Source organism: Puntigrus tetrazona, chromosome 18 (genome assembly GCF_018831695.1).
Source record: "Puntigrus tetrazona isolate hp1 chromosome 18, ASM1883169v1, whole genome shotgun sequence".
In the NCBI taxonomy this organism is placed as follows: domain Eukaryota; kingdom Metazoa; phylum Chordata; class Actinopteri; order Cypriniformes; family Cyprinidae; genus Puntigrus; species Puntigrus tetrazona.
The window spans coordinates 6,375,359-6,390,377 of record NC_056716.1 but is presented as its reverse complement, the minus strand read 5'-3'; positions in this window follow the sequence as shown (position 1 = coordinate 6,390,377).

The window sequence follows — 15,019 nt, the reverse complement described above, 5'->3', positions numbered from 1 at the left end:
CCCAACGCTATTTCTGCTTGGCGCGGTGATCCTTTGCTCCCCTCTTGGGCCTGCAGGTACTCGTCGGCTCTGAACGGCCTGTGCGGCCTGTGGACAAGCTGCGTCTGCAGTACACGCTTTGGCAGTACACGCTTTGGCGTTGTTGCAGGTTCATCAGGCCAAGGCGCTGAAGGATCTGCACGGGGGTGGTCATGACCCGGAAGTTGAAAGAACTCTGTATCTTGACGGACCTCGCGCCACAAGGTAGACAAGACACGTTCCTCGAATGCCCCCGTGTCCCAGACCAGCCTCTTCGGTGACACAATGGAGAACTTTGCCCAGCTGTTCTTTGCTGCCCAGAAGCAGACTGAGGTGATTAGAAAAAAGAAACATCCTGCCTCTGCGTGCAGCTGCTGCCTCCACCCAGTCGCTGACGGCCTACATCCCCCAGAGGAGAGCCGGGTGGAGAATCTTTGTTTCACCGCTGACCTCATGGTCAGTGCTACCCAAAACCTCGACAAGAGCAGTTTCGTCTATTTCTGGGTCCCCAGGGAGGATGAGGAGTTGAGCGGGCCAGTTCCGCACCACACTCACTCTCCTCTTTGGCTAACATGCAACAGTGGGAAGACTGGGAGGACAAACCAACGGACTTCCCACCTCACTTCTGCGGGAACGCAGGTAAGAGTTTCACACACTCAGACCTCGCTTTGGACCGGACATGTGACGCCCGAGCCAGGTCCATGCGTCCCCCCCCGCTGCCCCATCGCCTACACATCAGTGGTTCCGCTCGAGCCGTTCGCTCCTGCGAACCATTCGATTCAGCTATACGATTCAGTTCGCCCCGCGTCCCCCCAAGTTCAGTGGGATCCGCTATACGTCAGTGAACGTTGTGGGTGCCTCTTTTTTGCGTGCAGAGATCGCGGCCCTTCTAGCGAAGGATGCAATAGAGCCAGTCCCTCTAGCTGATATGAGGTCAGGGCTTTACAGCCCATACTTCATAGTGCCCAAGAAAGGCGGTGGGTTATGACCAATCTTGGATCTGCGAGTCCTGAACCGAGCACTTCAAAGGCTCCCGTTCAGGATGTTGACACAGAAACGCCTATTTCAGTGCGTCCGTCTCCAGTATTAGTTTGCAGCGATTGACCTGAAGGCCTGCTGCCAAACCTTCACGCCGTGGTCAGACCTCTGGAGAAAGTCTCCAGGTATGCCGTGGTTTTCATGGATCCCTCCACCACCGGCTGGAAATCACGACCCCATAGATGGGAGGTCTGTGGGTAAACATGACCTGATCATCAGGTTCCTGAGGGGGGCCAGGAGCCCCCTACGGTGCCCTCTTGGGACCTGTCTGTAGTGCTTGGCGTTTCCGGTCAACGAATCATGCCTACAGTTTGGGCCCGCGATTCCCAGCTAACACTGAGGCCATGCCCGGCTACGTGACCAGCTCTTTGTTTGCCACAGAGGCCAGCAGAAGGGGAATGCCGTCTCCAAGCAGAGGATGGCCCACAGGTATGCCATGGTATGCCCTGCCCCCTCAGGTTACGAGCACACTCAACAAGAGGTGTTGCAACGTCCTGGGCGTTGGCTTGTGGCGTCTCACTGACAAATATTTATAGAGCTATGGGTGGGGCGACCCCTAACACGTTCACTAGATTCTATAGCCTACGTGTGGAACTGGTATCCTCCTGTGTTCTCACCTCAAACGGGTAGAAACACGGAGAGGCCCGGTTTCGGGTCGGCTTGTTAACCGCTCCAGAGCATCCATACAGTAGACCCTGTCGAGCTCCTCCATTCCCATTGGCAGATGAATCCGTGAGAACCGTTGAGGGCTGGGAGCCATGTAAAGTACCCAAAGAGGACTTTATGTGTGTATTTTCACAGCATAGCCTCAGAGCCCCGTGTTTCCCCGCCAGTCCTTGTGCCCACCTAATAGGGTTCAATCACCTCCAATATTCCATATGCAAACTGAAATATTGTCCATATGTGTATTCGTTCTGAGACCTCCTAAGGGAAAGCTGGACTTGCGCATGTCTCTGTTTACTAGAACGTGGGGCGTTCCCCAGTGTTCCAGTCTTACGAATAGTTAGTGTTTACAAGAGTAGCTTGCTTCTTGTGGTCGAGCCCTGGCCTACGCTGATAGACTGAGGGGGCTTGTGGGCTGCTGCAGGACACTGGAAGAGGCAGCGTCCATGGCGTTTTGGTAGGGATCCCAATTCGTGACCGACTGAAAGGGAACGTCTCAGTTACGTATGGCCAGGAAGAAGGGAACAGAGACGTCACGTCCCATCACCACGGAGCTGTACCTCGGCTGAAGGGGCCGGGTCACTAGCTCGGCTCCGAGGCGAAAACCTTAATATGCGCTGCACCCACTGCTTATTTATACTCGTGCTGTAATCAGCGGCAGCTGGATGCGATTAGCGCACGCCAATTTTCAATTGGCTCATTTAGATACACTTGAAGTAGATTGGTCTCTCGAAGAGAGACCCCAATTTGTCGGTCATCCATCGTGGCGTCTCCATTCCCTTCTTCAGGGAACGAGGGTTACATACGTAACAGAGACGTTTCTGAATCAGGGCTCAGTGTTGGGGGCTCCTTGTCGCCACATGACACGTCCCTCATGAGTGGCCACTCAGCCAGTGGTCTGTGGACCAGTCGCCATCTTACATGGCACATCAATTGCCTGGAGATGCTGGGCATGTTTCAAGCATTTGTAAGGGTCCCCCTTTTCCTGCAGAACGGAATCCAGAGGCCCTGGTCGAAGGTCAATGCGTGTTCGATCTTTTCTTTGCATCTCATTAAAAATCACTAATATTTATTAATCTTTTGGGTTTCCAGTTATAGTACTGACCTTATACATAATTTTATCTGATTAAATTTGGATCATTAATTAACTATAATATTTCCTAGTTTCGACTTATCGTTTGTTAGGAGTCTGGGTCACTTGGAGACCTTGTTTGGCCAGAACAGACTCACGACACATCTGGGCTAGTCCAGGTCTTAGTCAGAGGCTACCCCATAGATCGCTTACCTTAATGCAGCCATCTCCTCGATAGACTCAAAAAGAGTAATTTTTTATGCGTTCCCTAAGTAATAGCATGCTAAGCCAGTTTGGTGGCCAGAAGTCAAGATCTCAAGACGGCTCCATCCATTGATCGTTGATCTGACTCACCCTAGCACGCCAACAATGCGGAAAACCTCAGAAGTCACTAACCTACTAGAAAAGTTGTTTCAGACAATATTATAAGTTAACCAAGATTAACATTTATTTTGCCAGGCAAGAACAGTTTCCAAATTGGTATAATTGATAAACATTTGCATAACTGATCAGCAGTACAAAAATAACACCAAACAAAATAAAACAAACTTAAAAGGTCAGTATACCTGGTCTTTAAAAAGTACATAGTGTAGTGTATGAGTACACACACCACACTACGGGCCGATCTGGCTACAGAATCGCGCCTTGTTGTGTTTTGTCACTTTCCTTATATACTCAGACCAGACAAAGAGATACCAAATGTAGTTATAAAAACCTTTTGGTGTTTAAGTTCCTGTGCTCCATGGTCACACCTGGCTGGAACATGTTCAGAGACCCAAAAGGAGGACACACCTCCTTCTCAACAGAACACAGTTCTATCAAGTTCTTAATCTTCTCCATAATATAAGTGATTACGGTAAAATTGAGACCAATTTACCAATTGCACTGAGACCTTTCAAATGAGACCAAACATGAATAGGTTCATAAGACAAGTCTTATTCTTTAAGCCTTAAACTTTAAACCAAGTCTTTTGGGCAGAAGGAGGGGAAGCAGGAAGAGCCGAGGAGAAGAAGGTGTCATAAACACAACAAGGGGGGTGGGGTGTTTACTCTCTTTTTGAAGTCCTTTTGTTCCTTTGGATATCCCTTCTCAGATCAGTCTTATTGCATTTACAGATTTTGATTCACCTCCTCACACATTGAAGCACTTTCTCCCAGACCTGAAAAATCATCATGTGTGGGTGCGTACCAACAACACAGCAGTGGTTTCTTATATCAGCCACCAGGGGTGTGACGGCCCGAGATGTAGCCGGGAACAAGGCGGGAACAAGGAATTTGTGTTTATTGGTTCCGCCTGGATGTACCATTTGCTAAGATGGCATGGGGGAAAATGAGAATTGGGGATTTCTTTTTTTATTAATTGTTTGGGGGTTTGGATTGTACTTATTGATTTAATGTTGTTTCTCTTATATTAATTTAGAATTGTATTGTTTGACATTGTCATTTATTTTTGTGTTGAATGTTTAATGTAATGTAATTTTTTTGTTTTCCTGTTTTGTGTTGTAATGGGCCCATCTTTTCCTTTATAAGCTGTGTGTTTTGTTTATTTGGGGCAGTTGTAGCCTGCCAGCTTACCCCTGTGTGAGTTCTTGTTTTGTTGTGTTTTTTGTTTTTCCCTTGTTTTTTTGTTGTTGCAACAAGTTTGATTTATTTGATTTGAGTTAAATAAAGACCCTTTTTTTTTAAACCTTGGTGTTCCTTTTCTTGACCTCTCGGTCCCTCCCTCGGGCTCTGCATTTGTGCCCCCTGTTCAAACTGGCACACCAGATCCTCCAGTGGAGTCAAGACAAATTCTTCTAGCTGAGAGGAATTCATATTCCTTGCCACCTGAATGTGGAAGCAGGCGCCCTGCCGCGACAGGGGCCGAGGCCCAGGGGATTGATGCTTCACCCCGAGGTGATAAGCAGATATGGAGAACATTTTATCAAGTAGAGTTGGATCTCTCCACAATTCATCAGAATGCACAATGTCCCTTCTGGTTGTCTCTAGCTCTTCCAGCCCCCCTGGGACTGGATGCTATGGTACAGAACTGGCTGAGGATTTGTCTATAAGCTTTTTCCCCTATTGCTCTGCTTTCGACTGTTCTTATGAGAGTGTGTCGAGACATGTTCGCTTACTATTAGTAGCCCCGTTCTGGCCAATCATAGCTTCTGCTCTCCCAAATGAGATGGTAGAGAGTTAACTGCTCAGTTGGTACAGTTCTGGAGTGTCTGTAGGCTAGATTCTCTGCAGGGTTATCCCACTCCACATTCAGGGTGCACGTGGCAGCATTATCGGCTTACCACTCACTGTTTGATGGCAGGACTGTGGGTAAACACCCACTAGTAATACGCTTCTTCGGACCGCTTGTGTATGTTGGTCCTCCTAGGAAAGGTCAGCCTGCTTTAGGCAGACCATCATTCAGTAGATTTTTGAGAAAATCTCGACTTGCTATGAGTCCTCTGGTCTCGCCTCGCCGATGAGAGTCAAGGCTCACTCCACTCCTTAGTCCAAGAGTATGGCAGCCACAAGGCTGTATTGGACATCTGCAATGCGGCGGGTTGGCCCACCCCCTCTACTTTTGTCCGTTTCTGTGAAAAAAATGTTGGTATGACCCCAGGGGTTTCAGTCCTCTCATCCTAGTGGTTTATGTCAAGACCTAGACACAGGGCAGGGACCTGAAACTCTGGCGGCATGAATAAAAATGCTGCTATAAAATTCTATAAAAATGAGCCACAAAAGGTAAAGTGGGAGGTATTGCTACAATTTATAGAAATATTCTCAATATTTCTCAGAGGGCAAGCTTTAAGTATAACTCATTTGAAGTCATGGTGCTGTATATAAACTACATATAGCTAAAACGTAAAATTCTGCACTGTTACAGATATGGTAAAATCATACATTTTACCACAAAAGACTGCTTTGTAATAATCTTCTTGATTTATCTTAATTCCTTGAAAAACTTTATGATGCTGAGAAACCACACAGTGATAGTTCTGCAAATTGAGTGATTGTAATCATTTCTATCCAATGTTTGGTGAATTTAAGGAAAGGTAAATATGTTCTGTCATAATTTATTACCATTTTCTAAACTATAGCAAAGCAAAAGAAAACTGGGCCTTACAAACCCAAACTACGGCTCATCTCTAAATAACAAGCTATGGACAAGCTAGTTGCTTAAGGTAAATTATATGCACATTTTGTGTTTTTATTGACGCCTTTCCTTAACTGAAATACTGATTATGCATTTTCACTAAATTTATATTTATTTTGTGCTAAAACTGATATCAACAATTAAGGGATAGTAAAGGGCCATATGTCACACCACATCAAAGAGCAGAAAAACGGTATTTATCAAAAATATCCTGAACATTTTTTTTTTTTTACACATTTGTACCAAACCAAAATACAGCAACCCAAAATGTTCATTACGAACATACTGTTACACCCCCTAAACTTGTACATTATTGTTGCTACTTTTTTTTTTTTACAAGAGGGCAGCTTTACTTGCATATGACTTGCATAAACACAGTTTGGTACACTTTACAATGTTGCCTTGTGAAAGTGAAATGAAACAAGAAATGCAACATTGTCATTAATTAAATTCCTTTTTAGAACAAAGCAAATGATCTACAGTTCTGAAAACTTTCTAAAACAGTAGTCTCAAACTCAGTTCCTTGAGGGCCACAGCTCTGCACAGTTTAGCTCCAATCAGCTCCAAATCACACCTGCTTAGAAGTTTCTAGTGATCCAAAAGACCTTGATTAGCTGGATCAGGTGTGTTTATTTAGGGTTGGAACAAAACCCTAAAATGCATGTCTAAGTTTTAATTTATTAATGTAATAATTAATAAATTTGCACTGACTGATCTTAAAATATGTCAGTTCCATTTGCTTTTGAAGATGCACATTAGGTAAGAAAAAATTGACCAAGTTAAATCATTTCAGAACCCACAGTAAAGCATGGTTGTGACAGCTGGAACTGGGGCCTTAGTCAAAATGATGGGAATCATGAACAGTTCCAAACACCAGTCAATACTGGCATAAGATCTTCAAGCTTTGGCTAGAAGGCTAAAGATGAAGAGGAATTTAATCTTTCCGGACAACATCAATGGCCCAGCTAGTCAGAATCTGATTAAAAATGTGTGGAGTGATCTGAAGAGGGCTGTGCACAGGGGATGCCATTGCAGTTTGACAAGTGAGGGCAAATAAAGTTGATAGGCCCACACCCCAAAAGACTAAGTGGTTTAATATAATCAAAAGGTGCTTCAACAAAGTATTAGTTTAAGGGTGTGCACATTTATCTAACCATTATTTTATTTATTTGTTTAATTTTTTACTTAACCTTTTCTGAAAGATGGACCCTGGGCATTGTTCTTATGTTTTTCAGAGTCAGTAGAAAGGTCTCTTCACTGTTGTAACTGTAACCTGACTTACACAATGGTGCAATATCAAATCGATAATACCACTAGGTGATGCTATGCTGTAATTTTTGCTGTGCAACAACTTTACACAATAATGGACAAAACAGTTTGATTTATTTATCAATTTAATAGCAATAGAAAAAAGAAGAGTTGTGCACTTATAGTATGTGCTTTAAATACTGATGACAAAATTAATATTGTGCACTTTACAAATTCCCTAGAATATACACATAAAACTGGTTGTATGTTATATGTTTGTAAATATATGTTTGTGCATATACAGTACATATGTTATAAGAGTCCAACTGATTGATTCTAGGTTTGCAGCAGGGGAACACTTTTAATATTTCAGTGGTAATGAAAAATGAAACCAAAGGTTTGACTGTATCATTGTTTCTATATTCATTCCTTTGTTGTCCATGACTATTTCTAGTGATGCAATAGATACAGATAGTCTTAAATAGGAGCTATATAAAATTACACAATTTCTGTATAACGCACAGAAGGAAAGGATATATATATATATATATATATATATATATATATATATATATATATATATATATATATATATATCTTGACAAATTCTAACAAACAGAGCCAAAAAAATGAACATTTGTAAATTGCATTGTTGATCCACATAAGATGAAAATTTAAAAGAGAGTTCGATCACTCCTAAAACAAATAGCCTAGGAGAAAATTTGAATGTATGTATGTACCTAAATATTTTTTTAATGGATTTGTTGGGATTATTACCAATTTTTTTTTATTATTTTACTGATAATATTCGGCTGTATAATATTCGGATCGGCTGTTTTTTTTTTTTTTTTTTTTTTATTTCAAGATGGCGCCGCGAATGGCAGCCTCGGTGCTTCACTCTCAAGTGCTCGTATTGTTTTTGTTAGTTTTTCCTGTTTTTTGTTTATCAAACACCATCGTTTTTACCAGGGATGAACTGCTGAACATTCGGCAGAGCACGCCGCAAAATATTTCACCGGTCTTTGATTATTCCAACGTCTTGTTGAACATCGTAGTTAGCGGGGCAGCAGAGCTGGTCAAAAGCCTAAGGCCACGCAGACGGGGGAAATGGGCCGGCGCGCTTGTGAAACTCAACAACGTGGACTCCGAACGCCGTTGCCCAGCATTCACTTGGCGAACCTCTGCTCTCTACCCAACAAAATGGACGAACTTCTTCTGCTTACCCGGACTAACAGGGATTTCTCAAACTCTGCTGCTCTGTGTTTCACGGAAACCTGGCTAAACGATGCAATTCCAGACAGCGCATTAAGTCTGCCGGGCTTTCAGCTGTTTAGAGTGGATCGTATCGCAGAATTAACAGGGAAATCGCGCGGCGGCAGGACGTGCTTTTACGTCAATGAAAGGTGGTGTACAGATGTAACTGTGTTAAAGAAAATGTGTTGCACCGATGTAGAAGCACTCTTCATTAACTGCAAGCCTTTCTACTCGCTGCGGGAGTTTTGCTCGTTTATTCTGGTGTGTGTTTACAACCCTCCTCAAGCGCAAGTGAGTCTGGCTTTACAAAAACTCGCCGATCTGATCACAGAGACTGAGCAACAACACCCGGACTCTGTTTTAATCATTTAATAAAGCCAACCTCTCACGTGAACCGCCAAAATTCAGACAGCACGTTACCTGTCCAACCAGAGACCGTAACATACTGGATCACTGCTACACCGTAATAAAGGATGCTTATCACTCTGTCCAACGAGCTGCCCTGGAACTTTCTGATCACTGTTTGGTCCATCTCATACCGACCTACAGGCAAAAGCTGAAATCAGCTAAACCTGTTCTTAGGACTGTAAAAAGATGGACTAACGAAGCAGAGTGGGATTTACAAACCTGCTTTTCTCTCACTGATTGGACTGTCTTTGAAGCTGCTGCCACAGATCTGGACGAGCTCACAGAAACGGTAACATCATATATTAGTTTCTGTGAGGACATATGTATTCCTACCAGGACTTATTTAACTTACAACAATGACAAACCATGGTTCACTGCTAAACTCAGTCAGCTCTGTCAAGCCAAAGAAGATGCTCGCAGGATAGGAGACAGAGCCTATTCCAATTACAAGACACCATCCCCCAGCACTGTGGCAAATCAACAACTGGTAGACGACCTGAACGAGTTCTACTGCAGGTTTGAAAAAGAACCATTTTCACCTCCTGTAATCCCCCTCTCCCCCACACCTGCCCTTCAACTCAGCGAAGATGACGTGTGCCAGGTCTTCAGGAAGAACAAAAGAAGAAAGGCACCAGGCCCAGACGGTGTTACTCCAGCCTGTCTGAAAACCTGTGCTGACCAACTGGCCCCCATCTTCACTCAGATCTTCAACAGATCATTGGAGCTGTGTGTAGTACCTTCATGCTTCAAACGCTCCACCATCATCCCCATCCCAAAGAAATCCAAAATTAATGGACTTAATGATTTCAGACCCGTGGCTCTAACGTCTGTGGTCATGAAATCATTTGAAAAACTGGTTCTGGGTTATCTGAAGGACTTTACAGGACCCCTACTGGACCCCCTGCAGTTTGCGTACAGAGCAAACAGGTCAGTGGACGATGCAGTCAATATGGGACTGCATTATGTTCTGCAACACCTAGACAGTCCAGGGACTTATGTGAGGATCCTGTTTGTCAGTGGATCAGCAGCTTCCTGACAGACAGACAGCAGGTAGTGAGGCTGGGAAAATTCTCATCCAGCACCTGCACAACCAGCACTGGAGCCCCTCAGGGTTGTGTCCTCTCCCCACTGCTCTTCTCCCTCTACACCAATGACTGCACCTCTAAAGATGCCTCTGTCAAACTCCTGAAGTTTGTAGACGACACCACAGTCATCGGCCTCATACAAGACGGTGACGAGTCTGCTTACAGACAGGAGGTCAAAGAGCTGGCTGAATGGTGCAGTCTGAACAACTTGGAGCTCAACACGCTTAAAACAGTGGAGATGATAGTGGACCCCCTGCACTGCCCCCACTCACCATTATGGACAGCACTGTGGCAACAGTGGAGTCATTCAGGTTCCTGGGCACCACAATCTCCCAGGACCTGAAGTGGGACACTCACATCGACTCCATTGTTAAAAAGGAGCAGAGATTGTACTTCCTTCGTCAGTTGAGGAAGTTCAACCTGCCACAGGAGCTGCTGAAACAGTTCTACTCGGCCATCATACAATCCATCCTCTGCACTTCCATAACTGTCTGGTTTAGCTCAGCTACCAACTATGACCTCAGAAGACTACAGAGGGTAGTCAGGACTTCTGAGAGAATTATTGGTACAACCCTCCCCACTCTCCAAGAACTGTACCTATCCACATTAAACAAAAGGGTTAAGAAAATCACTCTGGACCCCTCACATCCCGCACACTCCATCTTCAAACTGTAGCACTGAGTACCAGGACAGCCAGACACAGGAACAGTTTCTTCCCCCAGGCAGTCCATGTCATGAACACTTGAGGACACTTATTTATTTAACATACAGATTTGCACATAACACTGCACAACATAATTCCTGTTACACTTGAATGTTTATAGTATTTTTTCTATTTTTATTTTTGCTGTGTTGCAATTTTATATTTTGTATATTGTACATAATTCTCTTTATATCTGTCTTGCCTTCGTGTTGCACTGTAGAGTTTTTGTCACTAAAACAAATTCCTCGTATGTGCAAACATACCTGGCAATAAAGTGATTCTGATTCTGATTCTGACAATATGGTTATGGTGTTGTCAAGTATTTTCTTTTAGAGCCTTCCCTATAGGTGCAATTTTGCTGTGTTTCTCAAGTTTTATTAAGACTCGTGTGACCGAGGCATAGGCTGAGAGCTGGAAGGCCACAGTGGATAAACAGAGGATCAAGATGTAGACAAAGGGAGGCAGGAGCCCAAAGGAGTCAGATGGATGGAGGGACAAGGGAAAACCAGAGGAGAATAGTCCCTAGGCAAGGGAAGGTCAGTGTCCAATCAAGAATGGAGCCAGAGACACCCTTGTAGTGCTGATGGACTGATGGGAGCTGCTGCTGACAGGCCAAGTGTAGGTCTTGAAGGTTGGAGGCAGAGAACAGGGATACTCTGACCATGACAAAAAGCAAAAAGCCAACCTGTTCCATAAATGGAAAGCTGAGGATGAGCAGAGGCAAATGGCAGATGGTTCATGGGAGGAGGTTGGAAAGGAAGGCTGGGTGGGTATTTGACAGACTTTTCTTTCTGAACAGGCAGATAATACATGTCAGACAGTTGGGGCACAACCTCCATGGTTGCATAATAACACATAATAACAGCACCCATTCTGTGCAATCCACAAAGCTCCCTCGAGGGCCCTCTCCAGGCAACCTCCATGGTCGCATAATAATGCATAATAACAGCAACCACTCTGTGCAGTCTGCAAAGCTCTCTTGAGGGTCTTCTCCAGGCAACTTTATACATGTTGAGGTGTTCAGTCCAACATTCAAGAACATGCTCAGGCAATCTTTGGGGAAGATAATCAGATGGATGGGTACAAGGAACCTCTGCACTTGCTCCTTGTGGGAGCAGTTCCCCTACTGCTGGCAAAGTAAAGTCATCATGACAATGTGGTACATGGTTTGCATACTTCTTTGTCAGTTGGGTCTTCTGTCAAGGGACGGACATGTAGACAAGACAAGAAAACAGATTTATTAATCCACAAACAGGAATAAACCAGACGATGACAAGTTGGTGACACACAAGGTATTGACTTATAAGACCAAACAAACAATGAATGTTAACGAGACGTTATATTGTGACGACAGACTTAGGTCTTGCTTGGAGCCCTAATTAGCTCTAATTAAGAGAAAACTGCAATTAAATTTGGCAAGTAGTTAACTAATCCCGAGACCCCTCTCCGTCACACAGGTAAAAATTGGTGAGGAGAGGAAGGCTGGGTGGGTGGATTGCCCATGGAGAATCAGCTATAGTCCAAAGAATCACCAGAGAATCACCTAGCCCAGTGCAGGGGCTGACTGGAACCAGTCAAACTACACCAATACTGGGCCTGGCGTCAGACTGCTCCACAAAGTCAGGCTGCCAAGGGTGCAGGACGAATCTCCAGCAGGGTTCATTGACTGGAGAACTTACTGGAGAGGAAAACAACGCTCGCATCCCCGAGTGAGGGGAATGCAGCAGCAAGCGTGACACCAGCCAGCTCTTCCCACCACTTACCTGTTACATTTACATTTACATTACATTTACATTTAGTCATTTAGCAGACGCTTTTATCCAAAGCGACGTACAAATGAGGAAGGCAATAGAAGCAATTTATATCAACAAAAGGGCAGCAGTGCATAACTGCTCTGAGTGGGGTCTTGGCTTACCTAACGCAGACAAGAGGCTTTTTTTTTTTTTTTAAAGGAAAGAACAAGATAGGAAAGAGCAGGAGAAAAAGAAGTAAGTGCTAGCGATGCTGGGTCAAGTGTAAACGAAAAAGATGAGTTTTGAGTTGGTTTTTAAAGACTGCTAGTGACTCTGCTGCCCTAGTAGCAACGGGCAGATCGTTCCACCAGCGAGGAACAGACCAGGTGAAGGTGCGCAAGAGTGATTTTGCACCTCTTTGCGATGGCACTGCAAGACGCCTTTCGTTTGCAGAGCGCAGGCACCTGGAGGGAACATATGAATTAATTAGTGAGTGTAAGTACAAGGGAGTGGAGTCTGTGATTGTCCTGTAGGCCAGCATCAGGGATTTGAATTTGATGTGGGCAGCTATAGGAAGCCAGTGTAAACTAATGAAGAGGAGCGTGACATGGGCCCTCCTTGGTTGGTTGAAGACCACCCTTGCCGCTGCATTCTGGACCATCTAAAGAGGTCTGGTTGTAGAGGCTGGGAGGCCAGCAAGGAGGGTGTTGCAGTAGTCGAGTCTGCTCAGGACTAGTGCCTGGACGAGGATCTGTGTAGCGTGTTCTGATAAGTACGGTCTGATTTTCCTGATGTTGTACAGCACAAACCTACAAGATCGAGCAGTTTTTGAAATGTACTCAGTGAAAGTTAGTTGGTCGTCAATGATCATTCCAAGGTTCCTAGCTGACCTAGACGAGGATACAGTAGCCGAGCCTAGGTGAATGGATAGGTTGTGTTGTATGGTGGGATCGGCCGAGAAAACGAGCATCTCTGTTTTTGCAAGGTTCAGCTGCAGGTGATGATCCTTCATCCAGACGGAGATGTCGTTTAGGCACGCGGAAATTCGTGCAGAAACAGTGGGATCGTCTGGTTGAAATGAGAACACACGACACACGCGAAGTAACAATGACAGTGACAATATCCCTCTGTGTTATTTCCACTTCAGTGTATGACCTTGGTGAACAAACACACAAGCTACAAAATTAACCACTTTTCAGAGGAATCCATCATGTCTCCTCCTAGAACTGTTCCCAAGCCATAAAACTGATCGAGCACCTATTGCGGCACCTTGCTGTCTGGAGAGCACCTCTATGGCTGTGATGATGATCCAATCAGAAGAGGAGAACCCAACAGCTACGTCGGCAGAAATGCCAAATTGTATGTGTGTGTGAATGTGTGTGTGTGTGTGTGTGTGTGTTCATTCTTAGCTTACACACCTTCTATTTAATTTTTGTCATGTGTGTTGTGCATTTCAAAGTCAAACTCCGCACAGATCTACTAATTAAGAATTAATTCAGATAAATGAAGTCGATACCAATTTGTGGTTATTTTGCTGATGCCAAAATAAACTAAATTGGTAAAATACCTTTAATTGTAGTAAACGCTGGATGGATTAGCCAATAAAGTCTATTCTACACATTTCATGAAACCAACTCGAATTATCAATATTCAATTTCCCCAAATATTAATTAAAAAGCTAATTCATATTTATATTCAGATTAAAATCTTACATCAGTGATGTGTTCTGCCCCAAGAGAGCTGCTCTATTACCACCATATTGGCCATGGGACTGTGCCATAGACCTTGTTCCAGGTGAGTTGACCAAGTTGCACTTCCGCAGTGCATACAACTTCATCAGAATTTAAATACATTGGTTTACATCGACGACATCCTAATATACTCCCGGAGTAAGGCAGAACATCGCCACCATGTTGCGTCCTTCAAAAACTATGTGAATACCAACTCTTCCTCAAACCTGAGAAGCCAGTGCCTCCCCCTCGCTGCTATCAGAGTGCTTCTGGTGGCCTGAGATGGACTTATGAGAAGGTACGTACAGGGATGTAAGGAGTGTGCCATGGCTAAGAGTCTCCATCATCTGCCAGCTGGGAAACTGTCTATTACCTATACCCAACCGCCCAAAGAGAGAAATCATTCTCAGTTGGAGCCAGATCTTCTCTGGCCAGCATTTAATTTCCAGTTCAACTTTGAGCACAGCTATGTAAGATTGTGCAAAAGACTAATAGTGTGTGTGTGTGTGTTGGCATCTGATTCCAGGTGATCTGCCCACAGGGCTTATCTAAGTGTTCTGGTCTCAGATGAACGTCATCTCTTGCTGCTGACACACCATTTGGTCTGAATACGAACTGAGAAACAGAAAATGTAAGAAACAGACTAATATTAGCATACTGTAGATGCCATTCTTACATTGTAGAAGTGTTCCTGGTTCCGACTGATCTGATTATTGCAGCCTAACAATGCTTTGATAGATTTTAATAACAGAAGTGTATTATTGTGTTATGTGTGAGCCAGGTTAAAGAGATATGACTGGCAGAGCGATTGTGTAACCCGTATTAACTGCCGTTAATATGGATTTAAATAAGGAGTAATTGCCATCGCTGATGAAAAATAGCGATGGTCTCTTTAAGAATTAGTGGCAGCAGTGAGTCAAGCCCCGCCTATCTTT